Genomic DNA, 23330 nt, shown 5'->3' with positions numbered 1-23330 from the left:
TTGTTAATATAATACAAAGGAACATGTTAAAAGATATGCTGGTAAACCTGAGGATGTTAAAGAGCTCACCCCCTACTTAATAGCCCGATACTTTACGGATCTGGGCTTGGAGGGGGAGATCCACACAATAGCTAGCCTCTTTAAATACCTGGGTATGGAGGGCGAGAACTATTCACGGGGAACAGTCACAATAGATCTTCACAGGTCGCAGTGACATCAGGAGCTCGTGGAGCACTGACTCCCACTTTTAAGAATAAGAATAAGAAGGTATGCTGAAATAGAATGAATTACATTAAATAATTCAAGTCAATTCCAAAAATGTTTCTCTATTAAAATTCAATATAACATTTTAAAATAAAATAAATACATTAGGACTAAATTTCTGTAATACAATTAATATTTTTTATGTATTAATCATTTAATCAAAGAAAATGTAGGAAGTGAAACCCACAATGCCACACCAAATTTTGAAATATTGTGTACTGTGTTGGTAGCAAGAAATGTTAAGTATTAAATTTGTTTGGTTTTAAGCTGTTTTATTATTTGTAATAAACATTGTTATTTTAATTGGAATACTTTTATTTTTTTCCTATTTCATAATAAAATTGTTCAATTGAATTTATAAAATGAAGGATGATTATTTGAAAATTTAAGTGTCGTAACGGTAATTTTCTTCCTTTTCTGCAGATACTAAAACCAAGATCCTCTAGATAAAGAATTTCATGTGCAGGTTATTAATTCTTTTTTGAGGAAAGTGGAAAATCAAATAAGGAAAATGTGTTTTATATCGATTCCAAACAATTTTATATAAAGTTCATTCATGACACATGTTTAATAATTGAAAAGATATAAATTTTATTAACAATAAGCAATATTGCTTATACTATGCCTGGTACAAAAGTTTTTCAGAAAGTAATTTCACCAACCATATTTCAGAGCAAAGCTCAACAAACACTATATTTGTGATATATTTGTAAAAATTGTATTGATGATTAAATGGGTATATAATATGATGATACGTCAATTGAAATGATGGTTCTATATAATTATGTACGTATATGATGTTAGTGAAAATTTTTAAATTGGAAAAATATTAATAATTTACTTTTAAAAAATCACAAATTAAAGCCACCATATTTTTTGCACAATGATTTTTAATATTGTTCTAAGAGTTCAATAATTAGGAGTTTTGATGAATTAATTGTGAAATTCTCTTATATGAATATAGTTATGACCCTGATATTTAACCAGAGTATTATGTAATTATAAATACATTTAATTATTAAAAACGTCTACCATCGAAATGCTCATGGAGTATTAAGTAAACATTTATATCATGACAATACTCATAAATGACTTACTCAAGGAGGTTTTCCGTGAGGCCTTGTAAATATTTCAAATTTAAAACATGATAAATATTTTTCAGGTTACAAGTTTTAAAAAGTCTATTTCCCAAAACAATAATAAATGTATTAAAAAAATTAGTGTCATGGTGCACTAGTTTTGTTAGGCTCAGCAATTAACAAAATATTATGTTCTATAATATATATCATAAAATTTTTTGATCAATGGTGTCTGATTTTCTCAAAAGCTTACAAATAGGCATTAATTTATTTATGCAATAAAATCCATTTTAAGAACTCAAACTCTACAAGGTTCTTAATTTAGGACTTGGTACAAGAGAATCAATAAAGAAAAATATTCGACAGAAGTAGTACCCACTTTTATAAAGTACAAATCCAATGGACGTGTCTTTTCTCAGGCACAATTAAAATATAAAATATTTCACATAATCACACATTTGTGTTGCTTTTCAGCAACTGGTCAAACAATTTATGGGATTTTCACCAAGTCAATGAAATAAATGATATTAAAAATTGTTTAAATATCCTGTATAACACACAAGTATGTATAAATATTTTATTATTTAGAGTAAATTATAGGTTGCTATTATTTTCTGCTGTGTTAACTTATAAGAATGTTAATGTTGTACTTGTGGTTAATAAAGTTATAAACCTAAAAAGCTATTATTTATTCAACTGTAACATAAATTTTGAATATTATTTTTCCCACCTAAGATGGCCAATTTGTGTATTTAGGAAGTATATTTATTAGGAACGTAAATACTGAGAATGGTATTAAAAGGAGGGTAAGGGGACAGGGTGAGTGCTGCTCTAATTTTAACCTTGACAAATAAGTATTTGTCGCAGGTGTCGAAATTAGCTGTTCATAATGGGGTCCTGGTACAGACCCTTATGTATAAAAGAAAAGTATGTAATTGGAAAAATAAAGATAAAAGAAACCAGAAATCTGTCAAAATGCAATCTCAGTAAATCTATGTACGATAGGTGCATAAATATTGAGATCCGTGTATTATGTAAGACTATGATAAGCATTATCGACAAATTCAAGAAAAGAGTTCAGTGTTGGTTTGGACATGTAGAGCAATTGGACAGTGAAAGAACAACTAAAAAGATGTAGGTAGCGAATGTTCTGTATAAATATAAAAAAACACCGAACCCTTATCTTGCCTGTATATGCATATAGATAATATTTAGGTTCATTATATAGAGGCAGGTTGGTACAATGCCAACCTTACTTTATGATTTCCTCTCATAATGTTTATGAATTCTGCCCTAAGGGAGTTAGTCGCTCAAACCCAAACTAAACTGCCTCTTCCTCCTCCCCAGTATCAATATTAATAATATGATGTCAATGACTATTATGATTAAATACAGAATTCAGCTTTATGGCATTTATATGCATTGCATCAAATTGTTCTTCTTTCTGAATGTTCGGAAATGCCTCAGAGTTGATCATAAAATAAAATGTTGAAGGATGATGCAAAAATGATAAAATGGATACATATGGCGAGAATTAATGGTAAGGTGGGACGACGATGACCAAGGATGATCAGATAATCCAAAATCTTACGCCTGGTCATGTCGTAAGCAGGCAGAACAGAAGGGCATGTGTGACAAGATATATGACTTTGATTAACATTTTTTTTACTTGAAAATCATTCAATAAATCCATCACTTCCTAGTCAAGGCATTTGTAAAACTAAAATAAATGTTACAGTAAAAGATAAAATAATTCTAGAACAAAAAAAATATGTTTAACGAACCGGGTTGTGGTCCCGTGGTAGTATTGTGGACTCACAGGCCAAAGGTCTGAGGTTCAAATCCTACTCTACCACAACTCGATTTCCATTTTTCCAGTGCAAGTTATCTACGACTTTTAGGAAATGGTCTGAAAATTTTAATATTTGAGTAAATAATAAAAACTCAGGCATAGAATTATAATTTGTAATTCTATAAACTCAAGTATTAAAAAAAATAAATGCTACCTGTTTTGGTTTTTCACAAATATAATACATTTAACGAACTATATAATCTATTTTATAATGTTTTTAATATCCTTGTCACATATCACATCCACCACATCCTTTTGAAATATAAACATTGAAATTTCTAAATAGAATTTACCTAGGTAATAAAGAATATTCTTAATTCTATGCCTAGGTAGATGGAAGATGAAAATCGAGAAATTACACACTTTTGTTAGTGCCATCTATCGATCTAACAACAGTTTTATGAAATGTTTCGATGACATTAGATGTCGCTACCGTATGTAAAAACGAAGCAAGATGAAACTACAGACATTTAAAGCGAAGGAATTCTATTCCCACAGGTGGCGCTAGTGCATGCCAGAATGCTGTCAGATTTGTAATTTTAGGCGTTGATGTTTATGTAAGCAACGTAGTCGGTGCTTGTAGCGTGTGTAATGTTTGAAACTTCAAATTCACGCTTCTGTCAACCGGACAAAGAGATACGTCGGGAGCGCAGTGTCAGTTTATGTGTCAAATTGTTTTTAGAATCTAAAACCGTAATATATAGTGAATTATAATTGTCGGCACTTGGTAAGTTCAATTCATTTATAAATTTATTTTCTGGTTTACACGGTCAACTTTGTATAGTATTTTTATTTGTTATGTAATTTTTTTTTAAATCTTGCGGTTTTGGGAATTGTATAGGTCTCCCACGAGTAATCGAAGGGAAACAAGTTGCATTATATCTGACGTTTAAATTGATAATTTGTTGTGATACGAAAATAGATAATGTATGTAAACATGTGCCCTTTGCCACGTTTCCCGCGCTTTCGCGTAATTTTAATTTGTGGAATTAAGAATTCAATTAATATTCTAAATATGAGGATAAGTGTGAAAAATATGCCCAAAGGCCCAGACCTTGATACAACCTCCCATCAGTCGCTATTGTGTCGGTAATATAAAGTTACATAAGTGAAATTATATAAGCTGTTTGGAACTGGAAATGAGAACGACATTTTTGTGTGTCTTCACACTACCCAAAAACTGTATTTTTGTAATGAAATAAAAATACTCCCGAAAATACTGCTCTAACTTGTTATCGAACGTCGGAATAATGCAATAATGTTGAATTTCAGTCAGCGATGTAACCGGGTCTATTAAAAAACAATACTTATAGTATTTACTGCGGCGAATCTCGATATAAATTATTGTTTACAGCCGATTACTACCTGCGGTCGATTATGTAAACGCCAGTACTTACATTCGTTATATAAATATCATTCCATTAGTAACTCATCATCCAACGATTAAAAATCTGTGCATACATTTTTCTATGACCCGATTAATCGTATCGCTAGATTCGTAAAATAAACAGCGTTTATGTAATTACTATGTACTTAATACATGTACATTTCTGTCAATAAAAATACCAGCCAGGTGGAGGAGGATTGTCTAACTTATCAGACCCACATACGCAGCTCATAATTGATCACGTTTAATATCTATTGATGTTTCTCATTTAATTATGTACAATAATAGGTATATACTTCGTCTAGGTAATAATATGATGCTTGAAACTAGGAAGTAGGGCGTAATTAAAAATTATACAAGTTCCGTTTTAAAAGAACAACAGACAAGGTGTCCTCCTTATTGTCTTATTATTTCTTGGTACGTAAATAAACTTACTTAAAAAACAATAAAACAAACAATAATTCCGTTGCAATTACGTAAAAACATTTTTTTCGTAGGTTTGTCATTAAATAAAGTTTTTTCCGCTCGATCCGTGACTTTGACCATTTATTTATTTATTTTGTTCATTAACGCCCAAAAGGCATTTTCAAAAAATAAAAATAAAATACACGCTAACATACTAAATAATAAACACAGAATATACAAAAAAAATATGTGAAATTAGTTAGAAAGGATATAATAAAAAGTTTTACTAAGTAAAAAAAAAAACAATAATAACAAAGGTATGCAAGAAAAAACAGTAAGCATATAAACAAAAAATGCAAAGATATAAGCTAATGAAATAAATAAATTTAGCGATTTTAACAAACGGACATCCCCAGACAGCATTATTTGGTCAATTAGAAAACTTCTAAAAAAACTCGTATTTATCGTAATTTATCAGGAGATTTCATTGAAATTACCTTATTATGAATTACATAATATTATTTGGAGACTGTTTTGTTAGTTTTATACAAAAATAATCCGGTAAAACAATGTTATCCACAATAAAACATGTATTGAAGTTATATAATGTTTACGTGCAATAAAACAGTTGTGTAATTAAATAGATACGAAAATATTTTGTTTATTTTCAATTAAATACAATTTTTTTATGACACACTACTTTACCTTTTCATAAAAATACACATGTTCCAGATTTATTTTACGAACATTTAAGTTGAATACTTCGTTCGATATGCATATAGATACCTTAATATTTGGGATGATACTCATTGCCATCATCATCATTCTCTCATCTCCAGCCAATGGTGCATCTGGTGTATAGGTCACTTTTGCAACGCATTTGTTCATCAATATCAGATCGTACGGCATCTTCGTCATTTGTCGAACTTCAGTTGCGTGTTCAGGGATTATACAATATTGCATTTGAAATAAAATCGTATCAATCGAACCCGAGACCTCGTGCACGCCTATCTGTGAATGTTCGCTTATTAAAAACAGTAAAAAACATGAGAATTTCTCTAAATTAATAATTAATTTAGTCATAATTATCACTTAATTAATAACAAATGTATTTATGTAAGTAAACCTACAAGTATCTGAATATATGTAAGTTTTAAATTTCAATATTTTTCGCTACCTAATTATTCTCTATTCGTTTTATCACGTTATGCCACGAAGTAAACGTGTAAACCACAGATATAATAAATTCAGTGGTGTAAACCATTAACAGATTTGACAGTCAAAATATTAAAATAAATTCACCCTTGATTCGATTTATGTTATTTATTAAAATACTAAACAGAATCGCTTTCAACTTGTTTTTTTAAATATACCTGTACTGAAGGTAATATTTTTTTTTGTATAACATTTACAATACTAGTTTGAAGATGCTCGTAAAGGGTGATAGCGCCAAATAGTCAAATAAATTAGTGGAAGTGTGCCGAGTATTTTAAATTTATAAATCATATTAATTATTTTTTCAGCATTTACTTTGTGGAAAGACATTTTGAATTTATTTAAAAAAAAACACTTTATAATTTTTACCACATAAGAGTTTAATATATTATAACACTACTAATTTCAGGTATTCTGAATTACCCATCATCAGGTAAGTTAATATTTACACCTCTCTAGAGTTTAGTTTAATTTACACCGGATGTTATAATATATTAATGTATTATAATATATTAAACTAGTAGTGTTATAATATATTAAACTCTTATGTGGTAAAAATTTCGAAGTGTTTTCTTATAAGTAAATATATAAAAATATTTATTATATAATTAAGAAATACACCCATTTTGAGAACAAACAACCCTTACTGCGTGGGAGGAAAGCATAATAAAACAAGAAAATTACAAATTTAGAGACAATAATTTCCCTTCCTTTTTGAATATTCTCTTTTGATATTATTTTTTCAGTATTTATATCTTAACAAAACCGATTTTAAAAAAAGAATATTAAAGCCTAAACATTTATAGGGCTCTCGATTTTTGTCAACTGTTTCTTTAGTGTGGGGGAAACCAATAGCAAGACCGTTGGTCATTAAAACGGTTTTCGGGTATGCTGAGAGAGTTCCTTTACTGTCAATCTTGACAAACTATGGAGACGGTTAAATTCAATTATCCATACATTAATCTCAAATCATTTAATTTTTGTCTCATATTGTACTGCTTTGTTTAGTGTTGAAAAAAATAACATCATTGGCCGCTGCTTTGGCGCACCTGATGAAGAGTGTATCGATCATCTATTACATGAACAAGTGAGGTGGTAAGTCTTGCTTTTCAAATGACAATCCAGGGTCAATAAAATATTGCAGGGAACGCATTTCCGCATTTCCGCATATCCGCATACACCAAAACCGTTTATTGCAAACAAAAAAATACTCGCTGTAATTTAAACAAATATTTCTTGTCGACCTTGCCAGGCATCGAACCCGAGACCTCAAGCACGATAGGCAAACGCACCAACCACTAAACTGGGAGGTGGAGTTATCTTCACTCGAATGCATTTTTCGAGACTTTCATCCGATAATATCTTTAGGGTTTAGGCTGTTGAGCTCCTACCCCAGTTGGAGATTGACATAAAACACGATATTGGTGTTCTAAAGTGTATTTATTACATGGTGAATAAATATACGGAACTGATGCACGAGCGTAGCGCTGATAATGTGTTGAACTGACTGAGCTGACTCTTTTATTTTATTTTATTTATTTACTTAAGTTAGTTAATATTACATTGTATATTAACTAATATATTTACAATTATAAAAAATACTTATTAAATATTTCTTACATAACTACATTATTACAATAAACATATCATTTTTTTTTAAATCCGTAAGTTTTCTTTCATTCTTCATACTTTCAGGCATCTCATCATACAGTTTTAACCCTTTATACATTAAGCTATTTTGTGATTTTGTTTTTTTCTTAAGTAGTAGTCTTATCCTATTTCTATTTCTTGTCCTATATTTATGTACATTTCTATTTAATATAATTTCACTTATAAAATACTTTGGCATGAGATTATTAAACACTTTATATATAAATACAAATACATTATACAATAGTCTTTTCTTTATTCCTATCCAGTTCAATTGTTTTCTCATTTTTTCAACACTATTATATTTGCTTTTTTTCAGTATAATTCTCATTGCTCTATTTTGTAGTATTTCAAACTTGTTTATGTCTCCCTCGTTAGCTAAATATAATATAGTAGAGCAATAGTCCCAATGAGGGGCAATTATTGTTTTGTATATAAGTTCTGCACTCTTTTTATTTATTTTTTTTCGAATTCTTCCTAGGAAGAAAATCTTTTTTGAAATTTTCTTATGTATATATTCAAAGTGTGATGTTAAATTTAATCTGGAGTCAAGAATAATTCCTAAGTATTTCATTTCATCAACCCTTTCAATAATTTTACCATCATTTTACCTTTGGGCTGACTCTTCGGGCTGACTTGCTTAGGCTGACTTGCTTGGGCTGACTGGACGTTACCACGCCATGTGGTCTCTATATAGGCCACGTTCCTGTATTATGTTTTTACTATTTTAAGACTAAAAAAACCGATTTACTTCATCGGTCGTTGCTCTATATTCCAGCCGGAGAGATTATACGTGTGTGTAACGATTAATGAACTATGATCCCCCACATATATTACGAGTCGAAACACTCGTCCAGGATTCTGGTTCTATTTCACATACATAGCTATATTCTAAATCCGCTCGGCCAAAGATAGTTCTGAATACGAGTACAAATGATTATCGAGAGAGCTTTTGCCTAAAAATATTTATTCTTAAATTGTACCTATTTTAGTTATTATAAGAAATATCTAAATATAATAATTAATAAGATCTCTATGACTACAATACGAGTAGTATGTTCTTTTTGTAGAGGGCAAAGTGGAACGCAGATTAGTCAAAATGCACCTCAGCCCTGGTAATGAGGATAAGGGATCGATTTATTTATGCTATAAAAGTTTTCTCCCCGGTTATGAAATAAAAAATGAATGAATTAATTCCTCAAGGGTTAAATCTATAACTTGCCTACAAAAAATCATTTGAAAAATTGTCACCATTTCCATCTTCGCGTCTAAAACTGCATCGGTACATCAACCGCAGCATATTTGGATCATTTTGCTTCACAAAGTAAGATGATCAGTCTTACGCTTCAAGTACCAGTTCAGGGATTATGAAATATTAAAATGTAAAAAATAACCAACGCTGTCTTCGCTGTGGAAAATTTTAGAACCAACGTCTGATTGTTTTCCCCTCTGCCAAGGATCCTCCGAACAGTTTGTAAAATCTCACTGAACAGTACTGTCGATGTGTTCCCACAGCAAAGGTAAGAATTCAAGAAGCAGGCGGTGTTTTCACTCCTGACTTGAGATGGCACACTTGCCATGTCTGCCTAGATCATGCCATGACTATACTTATTGCACATTTAGATAGATTCTAAGATTGTTTAGGTTAAGTTAATTCAATGTACTGAGAATCAATAATGCCAATCTATTAGGGGTTTCATAAGCCTGATGATTGGCTTAAAAAATATAATATGGTACAAATACAATATTTTTTTAAATAAATGTTTTATGTCTTCCATGTCGGAAAATCCGATACCTTTTGCATGGTAGACAATCGCACTGACCATTAGACCACACGGCGTAAAATGCTTCTTATTAATGTATGTGCATATGCACCATTAGGTGCGGAAAAGGAATAATGATGGTTATTAAGAATACTAAAAGATAGTAAATAATTTACCATTCTTGAATATGCTTGCGTAGGCGAAATGCTCAATGGTCAATGGTAAAACTATGCCAAAAAGTGTAGTGGATAATTTGTACCAAAATTATAAATAAGTGTTTTTAGTAAAATAAATATTTGCGTTTTTACGATTTATTACATTTCGAGAATTACAAGTTGTAAACAACATCTGTATTAGAAAACGAGAATCGAGTTGTGGTAAAGTGTGGTTCGAATCTCTTTGATCCGCGAGACAGCGACCCACAGCCACGGGACACCCATTACTCAGATCAAAGTCTAGGTACAGGGTTTACCAATAGTGACGATAGGATTTTTATAGCTCATTACGGCCATATTTAAATTTCAAAATTTGACATCTGCTGTCAGTTGTCATCACGTCAAGGTTTGCCATTTCATCATGAATCGCTTCGCGTTGCCCCAGCGTTTAAAAATTGTTCAAATATTCTATCAAAATTCGAGAAGTTTTGCTTCTACTCAAAAAGCATTTCGTGAAGGAAAAGCAGATTTTTGTCGAAAAATCGTCTTCTCAGATAAAGCTCATTCTACGTTAAATGGCTACGCCAACAACCAAAATTGCCGTCATTGGTATGATGCAAACCTTCAAGTGATGAGGCTCCATTGCATTCGGAAAAACTCACTGTCTGGTGTAGATTATGGTATAGTGGCATCATCGGGCCATATTTTTTATAAAAATAAGCAAAGACGTACAGTTTCTGTGAACGGTGAGCGCTACCGTGCCATGCTGAATGATTTTTCTTTCCTTAAACTGAAGAAATTAATGAGGACGATATTAATTTTCAACAAGACATACGAAGACACCTTGCCATTTAGCAACCGTTACGATGAATTTATTGCCTGAAAATTTTGGGTTATTGGTTATTTCACTAAATGGTGCTTACAACTGACCACCAAGATCTTGTGATTTAACAACACCAGACTATTTTCTGTGGGGCTATTTTTAATCACAGGTTTACACCAACAAAACCTGGACTCTTGATGAGCTCGAAGTCAACATTTGCCGCACCATCCGAAATGCTGCACAGTCATCGGAAATTGGCGTCACCGGATCAATCAGTGTAGTGTGGTGACCATGTAAACAATATTTGGTTTAAATCATAAATGGCATACACTCACCATCTGATAAAACCATACCACATCTTTTTTGATTGAATTTACTGTGTTTCATTTCAATTTTAAATCTTATCGTAGTTATTGGTAAACCATAATATAATAGATGTCTCAAAACCTACTTAAATTTTTTATTTCGAATATATTTCGATGTGTCAAACGTGGAAGTGGATATTTTCCAGTTGTCAGTAGAAATTGTGGAAATTCACTACCGAGATGGAGAGAACTTATAGAGACGGTTCGAAAATGTGGCACATTTTTCGGTCATCAGTATGCAGCATCTCGAGCCGCTGTGTAGAATTAAGTTAATAAATTTAAAACTGTTGGTTCCGTTCAGGATATTAAAGCAGGTGAACGTCCTCGTACGGGTCGATCGCTTGAAAGCATTGCGGCAGTTGGAGAACGTATACACGAACTCCTATCCACCTCCATTCGTCATCGTTGTCAACAATTAAACGTCTCCAGAAGCTCTTTGCAACGAATTTTGACTAAAGACCTGCACATGCACGTTTACAGGATTTAATTAACAAAACATCTAAAGCCAACAGACCATGCGCAGCGCCAAACACTCATCAATTGGATAATAGAGCATCAACAAGTCGATGGTGATTTTCCAAAAAAATCATCTTTAGCGATGAGGCGCACTTCCAACTTGATGGGCACGTCAATGAATAGAACTGTCGAATTTGGGGGTCTGAAATCTCACGAGTGATCCATCAGTAGCCTATGCACCCACCGCGCCTGACCGTGTGGTGTGGATTTTGAATTGGCGGAATCATTGGTCCATATTTTTTTGAGAATGCAACCGACAATGCAGTTACCGCCAATGGTCTCCGTCATCGCGACATAACTGTTTTTTTGTGGTCTGCGTTGGATGAAATTAATATTGATGACATTTGGTTTCAACAAGACGGTTCAACCTGCCACTCTGCGGAAGAAACAATGCAGTTATTGCAGACGCAATTTTCAGGACGAGTTATCTTGTGGCGGGGAGAAGTCAACTGGCCACCAAGATCGTGTAATCTGACACCTCTGGACTTTTTTGTATGCAAATAAGCCACAGACAATTCCGGAGCTTAAAACGGAAATTCGACGAGTTATTGTTATCCACAATTGTGTCAAAAAGTGATTTAAAATTTCGTGAAAAGGGTGAACGTTTGCCTACAAACCCAAGGTCGGCATATGTCGGATTTTGTGTTCTACGCGTAACCTCCGTGTCCATATTTTACATTGAAAAGAAAACACCATCAAAATTCAATTGCAGTATGTGTTTTAATAAAAAAGAAAATTCAAGCAGGTTTTGAGACACTTTTTATTTTTTGGATATTTAAAAAACCTATTTAACCCATTTAAAAAATAAATATATACTTAGTGGCTTCATTTTCTGTTAAAATCCTGCACAAATAAATCTAGTAGAAATCAGTCAACCTACTGTGCTGATTGGTCTGTTTTTCTGACATTTAATTAATAAATAAATAACTTAAAACACGATAAAAATCAATCCGCCCAATGCTATTTTATCGTGCCGTGTGATTTTTACGGCTGTCTAAACTGGGCCAATCACGCGATTACACTACAACAACTATTTGTCCTTTATGTAACAATTAAACAGCGTTTCAGAAATGCGAATGTAGGACATTCCTCGTGGTAATAAAGACTAATTTTATAATTCTAATTTTTACCATCGAAATTTCGCTATACGTGAAACTCCGTGTGTTTTTGTTCGCTGGAATAATGTATTCAAAAACAGTTTATATAATAATTTTACTGACGATAAGATAATTTTATTAATTTTAATGTGTTCTTCGGGTATGAACCTGTGTGTGAGCATCTCTGCGTCACATTGAATTACATAATATTGTAATGGTTTATGTAACACAATCGATATGACCCTTGATTGAAAACTATTCATACGTTTATTTGGCATGTTAACATTGAGGCGCCGAAAATTATTTTAACTTCCGCACATAACTTTTTTTACTTATCACAATCATCACTATTCATCACTCTCTAGTCTCTTTACCCTCCAGACCTTAATTAATTCCTGTATGCACTAAAATGTATCCATATTCCACTCTCAGAAGTGCTTTCCCTCTCTGTTGCAACAATTTAGATCTATTTAACTCCCCAGGGCGAAAATCCAGCATGTCTACAAACATTTGGACATACTTAAAATATTGTTGAAGATTTTAGTATTTAAAAAAATATTTTGTTCTTTAGACATTATATGTTCATTTTCAGTGAACAGTGACTTTCAAACTTATAACAAATTACAGTATTTTGAGTTTGTCCAAATGTTTGTAGACAAAAGACTGAATTTCACCTCCTAGGGAGTCATTAAGTTTAACAAATTACAACAGAGATGGAGAACATTTTAGAGAAGGGAATATAGAAGTCTAGGCATTTACAGGGCTTATGATCTGTCATTATCTGGTTTAAGTGGCTACTTAAATGCTCTCTATCTTTGTTGTAATTTGCTAATAACAAATTGACAAAGTTCATGAAACATGTGTATCCTACAAAATATGTATGTATGCGTATTTTTTTTATATTTTGAATGAAAACAGATGTAGGTTATAATGTTTATACTTTTTTTATTGAATTTTTTTACATAAGCATTCTTTTGAACAATTATTTAATTCCCGCCAAACTGCAAAAAGCAATTTTTTGACAGGGATTTCTCTCTTTAAATATTTTGCAACATAAATAGCCGAACAAAAATATAATATACATAATTATAAATTTATTTACATATTAAATAGAACTTAGATATTTATTTATTTTTTCCGTTCGATTCTAACACATTTTACAATTTTATGATTATACGTATACCTAAATGGAAGAGTCGCAGTATAACCATTAACACCAAAAAGAGACTGGTGAAGGCCTTGGTTTACTCAGTGTTCATGTATGGTGTGGAGTGTTGGACACTGAGAGAATCTGAAAAGAAAAAAATCGAGGCTTTCGAGATGTGGTGTTGGCGGCGAGTGCTGCTGATTCCGTGGACGGCCAGACGTGCGAATGCATCTATTCTCTAGGAACTGGACATAGGAGAAATACTGATATCCATGTGCAAGAAAAGAATCCTGCAGTTCTGTGGGCATATTTCCAGGGGCTGATAGTTTGGAGAAAACTATTCTCCTGGGAAGTGTCGAATGGACAAGGTCGCGTGGACGTCAACCGACAAGATGGAGCGGTACAATCACTGAGTTATCAGAATCATCACTGACGAATGCCTATAGAAGAGCACAAGACCGTTCCAGATGGGGGGAGACTGTCCACAGACGAGCCATGCCTGGAGTCAGGTGTATTCACCATCCTCAGACATGAGGCACGGATTGAAGAGATACCTATACGTATATTTTACATCAATGAAACACCAATTTTGACATAAAAAAAAAATATTCTGAGAGTTTTTGTATTTGAGACGAAAAACATTTTAAAAATGAATAAAAAAACTTCTTTAATTATTTTGCTTTAAATTCTTTAAACATTTATTTAGTAAATAAAACACACTAAAGCATCTTTAAAAAATATTTTTATTTCATTAGAACAACATTAATATTTTGAATGACCGCCCGTGGCCTTTATAACACTATTTATTCGTATTAGCGTGGATTTGTACGGCTTACTAAAAAATTGTGCGTAAATTTTTTCACACAATTCTTGTTCTATTAGATTTTTTAACTCCCGCACCGTTTTTGAAGATTTCTTCCTAATTTTTTTCCCATTGCGGCCCATAGATTTTCTATTATGTTCAAATCTGGGCTATTTCCTAGCCCTGAAAAGGAATGAATTCCTAATGATTCTTTGAGCTGCGATACTTGATGAAGAAAAACACAAAAAGTAGTCTCAAAAATGAAATGCAATAATGTAAACCATAAATACGCATTAAAAAAAATTCATCCTGAAATACAGGGTCATCAATTTCTTTAGTTATGTTCTCAATTGTTGGTACAACACCCTCTAAAATTAATTCAATATATTTTTCAGCATTCACTGACCCTTCTACCATTATTTAATTACCAAAACCCAATTTTGTGATGCATAATTTAACACAAATGTTTAACTGTGGGTACGAGACATTCGTCACTATATCTTTCTCCAGCTCGGCGGCGAACTGTCTGCAAACCGTCTGGACCAATCAAATGAAATTTTAATTTATCAAAAAATACAACTGTTTCCCAACCATTATCTGTCGATTTTCTTTTTATTTCGCCCATTCCAAACGGTTTTTTTATTATTTTCTGATTCAGTAGAGGTTTTTGCAGGTCTTCGGGCCAGTAATCCAAATTCTAGAAGTCTATTTGTGACCGTGCGTACACTAACACTGACACCGGTGGTTTCCTGTAGTCTTGCTCTCAGTTCTGGAGCTGATGCGAACTGATTTCTTAATGATATTTTTTTTAGAACACGATAATCACGTTTTGAAGTGCAGCGTTTTCATCCAGTGCCCACTTTTCGATTAAGAGTACCACTTTCTTTGATTGTTTTCAGAAATCTCCTCACAGTTGATTACTTTCACTGTATTTGCCTTGCTTTATCACAATTTAAAAAGTATTTTTCTACATAACGCAACTATAACTCTTTTTTTTTTCTAACGAAAGTTTAAGTTTCGTAGATATTTTTACAGGTTTGTAAGTAGCTATTTATTGTTCCAGAAGTGATGACCCATAAATTAAACCTAGGTTCAATTACTTTGAACACCTAACGGGAACTTTTGTATTTAATTAGTCATTCGGCTATTTATGTTGCCGGGGGTGTATATGACTTTTTTTTCTCATGACGAGTAAGACAGCATTCAGTTAAAACTGTTTTACCATATTTTAAATTCCGAACTGTATCATCACAATTCATAATAAACTTCGATAAGGGTTAACAATACAAAAAAATCGGCTGTCGGCCTTGTGGTGTAATGGTCAGCGCGTTTGCCTACCATGCAAGAGGTCTCGGGTTCGATTTCCGACATGGTTGATTTGAAATATTTATTCAAAAGGGTGTTTTTACACTAAAAATATTTCATAGTCCCAGGACTGGTACATGAAGCGTGAGACTGATCATCTTACTTTTATGTAACAAAAATGATCAAGATACGCTGCGATTGGTGTGCCAATGCAGTACCATATGCACCATTAGGTGTGGAAAGGAAATTATGATGATGATATAAAAAATTAAATGACAAGTGATTTCAATGTTTTCGATATAAATTTAAATAAAAAAAATAGGGAAAAAACAAGGAGATGGTGGGAAGTGATGAAAAGTGGAGGAGGATGAATGTAGGAAAGTAGGACTGTAAAATTGCATTTGATTTGATGAAAATAAACAAAGAGCAACAAAAAGACAAAGCGTATATTCTCCATTATTCTGAATCAAACTTGTTGGTTCTTTTCTCTTCTTATTACATGGAGTGTTAAATCTAGACTATTATATATATATATATCTAGACTATTGACATTCTTGTTAAATGTTTCACATATACAAGGGATGGTATAACGTTTCCGATGATTCTTAATGTTATTCTTGGTGGTGAAAGTCAGTGCTATGCAAGCTCCTGACGTCACTGCGACCTGTGACCATTCTATTGTGACGGATCCCCGTGAATAGTTCTCGCCCTCCAAGCCCAGGTCTATAAAGAGCCTGGCTACTGTGTGGAATGCGAGAGTTTACATTTTGCTAAATCTCCCCCTCTAAGCCCAGATCCGTAAAGTATCGGGCTCTTAAATAGGGGGCGAGCTCTTTAACATCCCCAGGTTTAACGAGTGGGCCCCCGAGGATGAAGCTCCTTTTATGATGCACTCGTAAAGCATCACATTCACATATAATGTGTATGGGTGTTTTCTCATAGAATGTGTTTATGTGTTTCCCCATCACACAAATTATTTGTGAATGTCTGATGATTAGTTTTAATGTTAGGAATATAGAAAAGATTAGACAGTCTAATTGGTCTGGTAAGCAAGTAAGCGAGTAGATTAATTAGCTCTGGGGAATCAATTGAATTAGTAATAAAAATAGTATTCAATCGAATTAGTTTTTATTTTGTTAAATTAATTTAAACTTAGCTATAATATTATTTATAAAAACGGCAGGTATGCTCTCTAAAACAAACAAACCAACCAGAATCAAGCTGTCAAATAAAATGAAAATGAACTTTTCTGTGTAATTCCGACTACCAAAATAATATTTGTTCCTTACATGAAGGTAAGGTAATCAGTCTTACCCTTCAGGTCCGGGGACTATGAAATATTCTAGTGCAAAAACACATTTTTAAATAAATAATTCTTGTCAACCATGTCGGGAATCGAACCCGAGACCTCTTGCATAGTAGTCAAACGCGCCGACAATTCTCAATAACATTTTTCTTCTCTAATTACCAATATTATTAGAATATATTTATTAATTAACATAAGTTTGTATAAGTGATAAATTAAAATGACTTGTACACTTCTATTTATTTATTTTATCGATTAGCCCCCTTACGGGCATTTTCAGACTGTTAAATATTATACAATGTTGATAATAGTACAGGTACGTTTAAAATAATTAGTCGAAAGAGATACAATAATACATCAATGCAACAGAAAGGGACAAAGTTATATGTTTCTTTACATGTGTTGAATGTCTGTCAATGTAAGTATTTAGAATTTGTCTAACAAACATTTGGGCAAACTCTAAGTTCTACATTTATTGCAACTGAGAGGGAAAACATTTTCAGGGCTTATGGCCTGTGATTGGCTATTTTAATTGCCCACTTTACACAGCATTTCCTGAACTCTTATATCTGTTATCTTTTGTGAAGTAAAATAGCCGAAACCTTTATACATGTGGGTGAGATTCATCTGGCTGAATTATTTAACCTACTAGACAATGCCTGAAAATACTTTTCAATTTTTATACTTCTTATACCAGTTAGTTTAATCAAATCAATAATTATTTTGAATGTTACACCGTTAAACAGCCAATGACGGGTTATAATCCCTGAAAATGTCAAGACTTCCAGATTCATCTGTGTCTAGTATACGAGATTAAAGTATTATAATTCACACTAAACTTTCTTTTACAATTCATATTGAACATGTTATCAATAAATCCTTAAAACTCCTAACAGAAGCACAACTGACTTCAAAAATATCAATATCCTTAAAACTCTCATCTGTTTCCTAGTTCGCCCGCACCTAGAGTATTCCTCTGTTATCTGATCTCCATATTATGATGTTCACATCAAGAATATTGAATCAGTTAAACATCGATTTTTGAGAAAGATAGGCTGGAGGTTGGGCTTATCCAGAGACCAATATACGTATAATGAGTTAGAAACTAGCTTAAATATATATTCTCTTCAAAACCGTCAAAACAAATTCGACCTTCTAGTCCTATTTAAAATTCTCAACTCACTCTTTGATGCGCCTGAACTACTGAGCTCAATAAAATTAAATATTCCAACTAGAAACCTCAGACAAAACCTACTCTTTCATACCGATAACCATAGAAGTAACTATGGTTTTCATTCCCCTATGCCCAGAATTCTTAGGTCTGCTAACAAACATACCAGTCTTGATTTCTTTGATAACAAGTTGTCTTCTTTCAAACGATCACTGAATCAAATTCAATTATAAACACCCCTCTCCCGCTTTCAATCCCACAAAATCTACTATATACCATTGTGTCTTCCTACTTTTCTTTATAATAATTTTCTGTACATAAATATGTCCTTAAAAATGCCCATTGGGCGGATATATAAATAAATAAATAAATTCGCTTTAAAAAACTGTTTTCCCTTTCTACAGTAAATCTAGATCTTAATGACACCCTAGGGAGGAAATATATATTTTTGTTTATGAAAAAATACATATTACATAAAAATAATAACGTATCCCTAACTCCATGAGGCCTAGCGCCCTGCGTTGAGTTGTAGTTGAGATACACCATAATGGAAAGTGGACACATGCATATTATCAAAGAATAGCAAAATAAACATTATTACATAAACACCCATCAAATCCTTCTTGTCTGCAAACATTTGGACATACTCAAAGCATTGTTGATCGTACTCCAAGTATTCTAGATAATTTAGTACTCTTGGTTTCATTTATATTATAGCCTTTCAATAAAGTTCAAAATAAGTAATAATAATTTTCAGTAGGGCTGTCGATAAGGTGAATCTAACTCTCAGGGGTGCTATTCTGAACCACTCTCGCGGTACGAGAAAACAGTTTTTCTCGTGTATTTTGTATGTAAATACACGAGATAATACGGCCGCGAGGGCATTTGGAATACTTCCCCAGATCATGCATAACTCTTCGAGTATAGAGATTTTTTTGTTTCACTATATCTCAAGCTTCAAGTTTCGTTTAATAATATTACTTTGCTAAAAATCGCCTCAAGGACGCATTACAATTCTTTACCTGCTTATACATATGTAGTACTTTCATTCACGGGTTAATAGAGAATCAAGTTTTTTTCTAGAAACGTAGTATGAGAACCCAATTAATTATTTTCGTTTATGGCGCATGAAAATGAATATATATATATATCACTACCCCTGAGCTGGCACCTGAAGTGTAATACTGATCACCTTACTTTCCTGTAGTGTACCAATGCGGTGTCCTATGCACAGCTGTATGAGGATTAGGAAATTATAATAATGTTGATGACAAATTATTTATGAAAATGAATATTAAGATCATTTTCGATTTCTGTTTTAGGTGGAGTTTATTTGCAGGAACAGAAAAAGCAATTCTGGAAGCCGTTAAGGGGGTGAAAAAGCGGTAAGTTATAAGCTACAACTTTTATGAATATCGTGAGGAATATCGTGTACCTAAAAGAATAAACCACGGGAGTCACATCGAACGAAATGTTCAGGAAACAAGATTTTGTGATTGGGTGATTTCCTAAACAACATAACCTTTGAACCAATTAAGATAATTCCAACCTATAAACACTTAAAATGGAATAATCAAATCGAACATATTAAGAATAAACTAAAAAAACAGATTAATTTTTTTAAAACAATACGAAATATAATCAGATTAAAAGAACCTCTAAAAATACATTATTTCTTTATCTATCAGGTTTGCGAACATAGTATAATTGGATGGGGATGTGCAAATGACACATTACTCAAACAACTTATCATTGCACAAAAAGCTTTGATAAAAATTATCCAGAATGTCCCCGTCAGAACGAACTCCCTCGACATATACGAAAAACTTAATTTTATGACTGTAAAAAAAATATGCAAAAATTTTACTTACGTATGCATACAAAAAATATTCAATACCTCCCATGAGACCAAATTCAACTACTAGAGTTACTAGATATTCCACCCTGATTCTGCAAAGGCAATCGAAAATTAACACAACTTTTGGTCTAAGAGGATCGGTCTACTTCTCTATTAAAGTGTACAACCCATTTCCATTGCCCATAAGGGCAATTAGTAAATACGTTCATTATAAAATCGCCATTAAGAAATGGATAATGGAGGTGTTATGCGCAGTGAGCACGGATTGATGAGTGGATCAGGCCAAATAGGTAGAACGATGTTTTTATTTAAAGTATTTTTATTTTTGAGTTTTATACGAGTATATTTGATATTGTGATTTAATTATGTTTTATAAGGCACGTTTCAAAATGATATAAAATGGCTCCCTCGGCACGGGACACACCAGTGAAGTATTAAAATTGAATCTCGATCGATCTTTTGCTGAAAGGTATTTTTTTAAATATTTACTTCTATGATTAAAATAGTCTTTTATAATACTTACAACACAATATTTACATCAGATCTATACTTATTTATCTATTGTACTCTTATTGTTTTGTACACGAGAAACAGAACTCGAGATCAGTATTTAAAAAAATTGAAATAATTTGGTAGTTTTGTAGATAATAATAATGGTGTCTGTTTTTCTCGTGTAGTTTAATTTTTGCAGTGTATCTTCTAGGCGCCATGCCATCACAAAATTAAACAAAATTGCTTGTGCAAAAATGCTGTGTGAAATTCTTTATACAAAGGACTCGTTTGTTTATCGCTTTTAATTTAGTAGATAAACTAAACATTTATGGGAATGTTTGAAAACGGCAGTGAAACTTTAAAAAGTGTGTCATTAATTTAACGGTGGAAATCTCGCGGAGTACCCCCGTATACTATCAGCCGAGGCATAAGAACTGGTAACAAAAAGCTGTGAATTACATACTCTCATTATTACGTTCAGCGTTGAATAATATCTTAACCCGCACCGCCGCCGCCGCCGCCGCCGCCGATAGTAGGTCATATCTTTTGTAAATTACGTTGCGACATATTTTATGCAATAACCTCTTACAGCGCACGGTGGTATATTAGCCCGTAACCCAAAGCAACAGACTGTCTGGGCGTTGAACATTTCACGATTTACTAATACTTGCGGTTTCCTGCTTACCAATAAAATAATATCCGCTTGATACAAGAAAAACTCGAAATTAAAAAAAATTCTTCATGACGGCAGTCCAGTTATATAAATGTATGCAATCGACACAAAATATATTGTACGTTATCCATTATTTCTATTTACCATCCCTTTATTTCACCAGTTTTCCATGCACCACCTCTTTTCTTTCTTTCGTCGTGTGCCGTGTCAGGTGGTCAGGTCCCCCCGACGCGACATTGGTGATCACTGTGATATCCTGGGTAGTGTTACTGAAGTGGTTCCCCGTTGCCTTCTCCAGGAATTTTGTGGGGGTTACCTTCCCTTAGCTGGTGGATTTTGGTTTCGTGGCGCCGAAGATTCGCCTTATTATTACGAAATTTTGTGAATGAGAATGATTTACACGAATAATGCGATACTTAATATTGTTTAATGACTTATATTAAAATGCAGTGCTAAAAAAATATCTACATGCGGTGATGTTACATCGTGTTGCCTCTAGCAAAATATAGAATATTCTAAAGTTTAGATATTAAAAAAAACCATAGGGACGTACTGTTAAATATATTTTTTTTCATAATTTAAGCCTGTTATAGCAAAATAAATAAAAAATCTTAAATGTTATCATTTAACTAACTAACATGTACTCTCGCTCACTGCTAAGAACCGACTGATTGAATGAATTTCTTACTTTGTTTCCGTCACTTTCACACAAACATCGGCTACAGAACAGCGTCTCTGTCTTCCTTGTTATAAATTATATTCTCGTGCTCTTTCTTACACAGTAAAACAGATTTATTGTGGTGTTGGCATCACTTTCGTTCGTATCATTATTCTTCGCATAGCAAGGATAAATATTTTTTTGCATTAAAATCCAGCATATTTAAACAAATTTTACAAACTCCTGTGTAAAAATGACCATTTTAAGGTTACAAAAAATTTAAATTCATCATTTAAATAAATAAGAGAAATATATCAAGTCTCGTATCCTATGTAGACTCGTGTCACACCACGGCCACACAAGAGTTGACGGGATATTTTAATATAGTTTGATACGGATTACGGATTTTAAAAATGATGGTTTCAAATTCAAAAATCCCAAACTGTAAAATAAAAATTATCGTTAATCAGCGAATCAGTCAATACTCGTTCATATTCAGCATAGTGTCCTTTTTCTGCTCCGAGATTAATTTTCACAAAAAGGAAACATAATTCCTGTAATGAATTTGACATGCACGTGTTTTATTTTTAAGTAGTATTTTTAAATAAACTCAGGACTCGTTCCGCGAAGAAACATTTGATGAGCTCATTAGGTTTCTCTTTCGATTTTTGTTAGTTTAAGTGAAAGATGAATGAGTAACGAATACGTCTCTAATAAGCCGTTCGTTGTGGTTCGTTGCGTACAATAAAGGCTTGTCGCAACACCGTCTTAACATTTATTACAACAAATCGTGTTTATGTAACAACCAACCATTACTTTTAATTTAAAAAACACATTTTTTGCTACTTTTTTTTCAGTGATTTCTATTATGCAGTTGGCAGTACTTTTAATTAATTTTATTTCTCATTTTAATACAATACATTGACAGAAAATCTGTATTTAAAAGATTTATTTTAAATTTACTTTCCGTAAGAAATTTACACTAGTCGATTGTATAATCTCGAGTTTAAAGTTTTAAATTCAATCATTGTCTTCAGCAGTAAAATTCAAAAACGTTCAGGTTTGATATCAAGCAATGTTTTTCTGGCGGAAATAGGTTAACGCAACTGTGTTCAGTTCCCGGGTGAGATATGGATCTCTTGAATGTACCAATTTATCAATAATATAAGGCAGAACGTTTTACCATACGTGGCTTGTTCTTTATTCCACGTTTGTCAATGATTACATCTTTATGGGAAATTTCATTGAAATAACTTTGAGCAGTACGTATTTTTTTTAATCATTAGCGTAGAGTGTATTTTTTTGTCAGTCTACCTAAGTTAGCGCTTTTTAATAATTTTTTTCCTG

General features: G+C 32.6%; 1 long non-coding RNA gene across 2 annotated transcripts in view; it reads left to right on the top strand.

The window, feature by feature from the left end:
• Window positions 1-3701: 3701 nt before the first annotated feature.
• Window positions 3702-23330, top strand: part of LOC148284366 (uncharacterized) — a 75238-nt gene continuing 55609 nt past the window's right edge. The window contains exons 1-2 of one of the 2 annotated variants that reach the window (XR_015825029.1): window positions 3702-3922; window positions 19625-19687. This is a non-coding gene — a long non-coding RNA (uncharacterized LOC148284366). Of the gene's footprint in view, window positions 3923-19624; window positions 21346-23330 lie in introns of those variants that run through there. The other variant, XR_015825028.1, reaches the window with a different exon arrangement.

This window comes from Micrasema longulum, unplaced genomic scaffold, assembly GCF_059751315.1.
Source record: "Micrasema longulum isolate JH-2025_06_02 unplaced genomic scaffold, ASM5975131v1 h1tg000127l, whole genome shotgun sequence".
Lineage (NCBI taxonomy): Eukaryota > Metazoa > Arthropoda > Insecta > Trichoptera > Brachycentridae > Micrasema > Micrasema longulum.
This window is presented reverse-complemented; position numbering and strand designations above follow the sequence as displayed.